Source organism: Arvicanthis niloticus, chromosome 13 (genome assembly GCF_011762505.2).
Source record: "Arvicanthis niloticus isolate mArvNil1 chromosome 13, mArvNil1.pat.X, whole genome shotgun sequence".
Taxonomy (NCBI): domain Eukaryota; kingdom Metazoa; phylum Chordata; class Mammalia; order Rodentia; family Muridae; genus Arvicanthis; species Arvicanthis niloticus.
The window spans coordinates 56,506,888-56,512,079 of NC_047670.1; positions in this window are offsets into that span (position 1 = coordinate 56,506,888).

Sequence of the window (5,192 nt, forward strand, 5' to 3'; positions counted from 1 at the left end):
ATGACTTTTAATTATGGGACAGGAGATGGCTCAGTGGTTAAGTGCATAACTGCTCTTCCAGAAGATTCAGACTCAGGTTCAATCTCCAGCACCCATATTAGGTGGGTCATAACCACTCTTTTTTTTTTTTTTTGGTCTTTCGAGACAGGGTTTCTTTGTAGCCCTGGCTGTCCTGGAGCTCTCTCTGTATACCAGGCTGGCCTCAAACTCAGAAATCCGCCTGCCTCTGCCTCCCAAGTGCTGGGGTTAAAGGCATGCGCCACCACTGCCCCGCTATAGATAAACTTTTAAGATGTATTTTTACCTTGTTTTTTTTCTTCATTTTTTTTTTTTCAGAGAGTTTCCTTATGTAGCTTTTGCTGTCCTGGAACTCACTCTGTAGACCAGGCTGGCCTTAAACTCACAGAGATCCCCCCCTCCCTCTGCCTCCCAAGTATTGGGATTAAAGGCAAGCGCCACAAACACTTGGCTACAGATTGAGATCTAGACCAGCCTGGGTTACTGGAAATGAGTGCTCCATTTCCTCCCTCCACACCCCCCCACCCAAAAAAAGAAGAGAAGATGACAGTGAAGAAGGCTTGAGATAAGCTTCTCCAGCCTCAGAACTTTCTGCAAATCTGACCTGTTTATAAGGGTCCTAATTTGTCAACAGCTCAAAAGACTACCAGTTCTTCCTTTTTACAGAGGAGACCAAAGCCAGAGGGCTTTCTTCCCCCTCTTTGAGATAGGATCTTACTACATAGTCCTGGCTGGCTAGGAACTCTATGTAAAGTAGGCTAGCCTCAAACTGACTGCCTCTGACCCTGGAGGACCAAGACTAATTGCCTGGTAACCGGGCTTTTTTGTTGTTGTTGCTTTGTTTGGGGGGTTTTGGATTGTTTTTTGGTTTTGGTTTGTCGTTGTTTTGTTTGATTGTTTGTTTTTGAGACACCGTTTCTCTGTGTAGGCCTGGCTGTCCTGAAACTCGATCTGTAGCCTCCAGGCTGGCCTGGAAATCACAGAGATCCACCTGCCTCTGCCTCTGCCTCTTGGGAGCTGGGATTAAAGACATCTGATACCACAGCTGCCAGGACTTTCTTCATAGCCCCACAGGGTGAGTACAGGTTAGAAGCTGGAAGGCTTTTCTGTTGCCTTCAATTAACTGGCTCCAGGCTAATGTGTCTCTAACACATGGTCAGCCCTCGGGCCTCTTGTTTTTCACTGTCCCCAGCCTGCTCCCTTACCTTCATCATTCTTAGAGTTTCGGAGACACCTACATTTCCGACAGCCTTTACCCTCAGAATTTCCTCATTTGTAACCACTGTTGGTGGAATGTATGCCTCCCACTGAGATCACAGGGAGCAGGAGCCGAGGGTGTGTTCAGGTCTTGGCTGAGTGAGTTCTGACTCCCAGACTTCAGGGCAGGGACAACAGACTTGCTGAGCCAATGGATGCTTATCACTGGGACAGTAATGAGGAAAGGTTTTGTTCACTTGATTTTTCCTTGTGGGATTACAGATTGAACCTAGGACCTTGTCCATGCTAGCTAAGAGCTATGTCACTTGAAGAGGAGGAAGGAAAAATAGATATGATCTCCTGTAGCTCAGGGCTTGGCCTTTTTTTTTTTTTTTTTTTTTTTTTGAGACAGAATCCCTTTTCTAGCCTGGACCATGCTGGCCTCCAGCTCAGAACCTACAAAGATCTATGTGCCTGTTTCCTGTTGCTGGGATCAAAGGTATGCACCCCTCTATCCAGTCTTGAACCCTTCAACTTAACATTCATGCCTTTGGGAGCTAAAATTGAAAGTAATGCCCCACTATGCTCAGGTAAGTTTTTTTTTTTTTTTTTTTTTTTTTTTTTGTTTGTTTGTTTTTTTTTTTGGGTAATGGTGTCCTATAACCCAGGCTGGCCCCAAATTGAACATGTAGCCAAGGATGACTTTGAATTTCTGGTCTTCTTGTGACTACCTCAGCTGCTATTATGATGACTAAAGTTATGTTTTAAGTTTAAATTACTGTGCTTAAGAGACCTATAAAACAAAAGTGCCTCTCACCTGTAAGCCCCCCTTTCCCAAGGACAGAAAACTCTCTGGAATGCTGGGGTCATTGTTCCTGTAAGTTACAAAGCTTCGGCATGTTCTCACTTATCGTAGATAAGCTCGGTTGCCCAAACTGCACAGCACGTGCTCAATCACACTTTGGGGAAGGTACATGGGCAGGAAGTACTACATCAAGAGTGTGCTTGTAGCCTGCGGTGGTGGCGCACGCCTTTAACCCCAGCACTTGGGAGGCAGAGGCAGGCGGATTTCTGAGTTCGAGGCCAGCCTGGTCTACAGAGTGAGCTCCAGGACAGCCAGGGCTACACAGAGAAACCCTGTCTCGAAAAAAACCAAAAAAAAAAAAAAAAAAAAAGTGTGCTTGTCTCTGATTGAATGCAGGCAGAAAGAATGTAGCACCTTGTGGGTTTTGCTTTTGCAAGCCTCTGGCTAAGGTCATTCTTGTGGGTTTTGCTTTTCCAAGCCTCTGACTAAGGTCATTTGGGGTCATACTCTTGGAGTCCTAGGTATGGACCTGGCGAGTGTCCATCTTCCTGGCCAGTATTTAATACTCTAAATTGGCTCAAAAAATTGTGGTAGTGGTCTGATTCTTGACTGGTGGGATTACCGCTACCTCCTCAGTGCTGAGACCATAGGTTTGAGCCGCCATGCTTGGTTTGTGTGGTAATAGGAATGGATTTTAGGGCTCCATGCTAGCAAGTACTCAATCAACTGCTCTGTATCCCAAGACCTTTCTTTTTATTTAATAAGATGTATTTATTTTCATCTTATGTGTACACCTGTTTTTCCTGCACGTATGTAAGTGTATTGCATCAGATTTGGTGGCATGTGCCCTAACACCTGAGCCATCATCCTGCCCTGATGTGGCTTTAGGGGGAAAACACCTTTTGGCAGAAATACCTTCTGTTTGTTTCATGGGTGTTTTTTAATAGGTGGGAAGATACCTTGGAACCACAAAGGTCTTTGAGTATGGGGGAGGGGGCTACTCCATGATAAGTGTTGTTTTGGGGTGCTTTGTCTTTTGGGATGCGGACTCAGCCAGAATAGGTACCTGCACCTGGTTGGGATGGGGGTAAATCCACAGGACCCCATATCATTGGGCCTGTCCAAGGTCTCATTCAACTCCCTGGAACCCCAACTTGTGCAGCCACTTCATCTGCAACCAGTTCTGGTTGCCCAGCCTTTCAGACCTCTGTATGTGCCCACAGCAGGATCAGTGTTGCCATGGTAACAGTGCCCCTGACAAGTCTCCTCAAATTCCCTTTTAAGTCATTCTGTAAGGGAAGACCAGGGCTTTATCAGATGCTGCTGGGCCCTGCAAACCAGTAAGCCAGGAAAAGCCTCACATTCTTTATCCTTCATTCAAGTCCCAGTAGAGCAAGACAGACAACATCACTCAGTTCAAATCCCAGCTCTGACACTTTCTGTCTTCACAAGTCCCTGAACTCTAAAACAAGACTGTGGTTATTTGGTGGGATTATAAATGGGCAGCTCTAGTTTATTCCTGGCCTATGGTAAAGGCTAGCCCATATGACATCACCACTGAGAAAAGTCTGATGGAAAAATCCAGAGGGGTCCTCGCACAACAGAGACACCTGAGAGATCTGTGGAACATTCTAAAGACCTGGGCCTGGAATCCCAGCACTTAGGAGATTGAGTTGATCATCCTCAACTATACAATTATTTCCTTGCTGGCCTAGGCTACATGAAACCAAAAAACACAGCCTGAGACTGCCACCTTCCCGACAGGAGTGAAGAAGTCCTAAAGAGACACTGGCTATTAGACTGTTAAAGCACCGGACCCCAAGGGATTTGAACTTCCCCACAGAAGGGAAAGGCTAATGCCTGGTGCCAACTACAGGGAAACTTGTCCCCCAGGAAGGGACTTCACACAGTTCTAACATTGGTTAGGCAGTTTACAGTGGAAGTTGAGACAAGAAAGAGTTGGTAGTTGGTAGGACTACACCTTGACCAGGACTGCTTACTTCTGCAGACCTGTTGCCTTCTGTACAAACCCACACCTCATGTCAGGTGGCCCTGGATCTCTTAAATCCACCTCCCAGAGTAGCCTCGTAGAATGAATCTGCTTTCTCTGTTGAAGTGGCCTAAAAGGACAGGAGACTGAGCCCAGCTTCTTAGGGCTGCTGGAGCCTGGCCTCTAAAATGACATGAAGGATGTGAGGGATGGAAACTTTTTTATTTTTTTTTATTTTTTTGAAAAAGGATCTTGTTCTGTAGCACAGGTTCTGTGATAGCTTTGGGATGATCTCAAACTCTCAGCAATTCTCCTGCCTCAGCCACCCAAGTAGCTGGAATTATGTGTATATGATTTATCAAACCATCAAAAGACAGAACTAACTTTCTTTCTTTCTTTCTTTCTTTCTTTCTTTCTTTCTTTCTTTCTTTCTTGACAGGGTCTCATGTAAAACAGGCTCTCCACAAACTTAGAAAAATCTGTTTGCTTCAGTGCTATCATGCCTGACAAAAATGAATCCCAGGCTGGCCTGAATTCTCTATTTATGATCCTCCTGTCTCTGCCTCTTCAGCATATCCTACACCCACCCCCAACCTTTAAAAAGATCAATTTACCTGGGCAGTGTTGGCACACACCTTTAGCCCCAGCACTCAGGAAGCAGACGCAGGCAACTTTCTATCAATTTGAAGTCAGCCTGGTCTACCTTGGAGCAAATTCCAAGACAGCCAGGGCTACACAGAATAACTCTGTCTTAAAAAAACAAACGAACATGTATAAGGTTTTGTTTGCAAGAATGTATATGTACCATGTGCATGCTAGTTGCCTGCAGAGACTGCAGAAGGGGTCAGTTACAGAGTGTTGTGAGCCACCATGTGAATACTAAGAACAGAATTCAGGTCCCCTGAAAAAGCAGCCAGTGTCTTTAACCACTGAGCCATTTCTCAGGCTCCTCCTCTCAATTTTAACCCAGTGAGTTCAGTTAACACTTCCAACTAGAATGTTGACTGATCTCGATGGTTCGATTTTTGTTTGGTTGGTTTGGTTTTGGGTTTTGGTCTTTTGAGACAGGGTTTCTCTGTGTCCTGGTTTCTCAGGCTGTCCTGGCCTTGCTTTGTAAACCAGGCTGGGCTCAAAATCAGAGAGATCTGCCTGTCTCTGCCTCCCAAGTGCTGGGATGAAGGC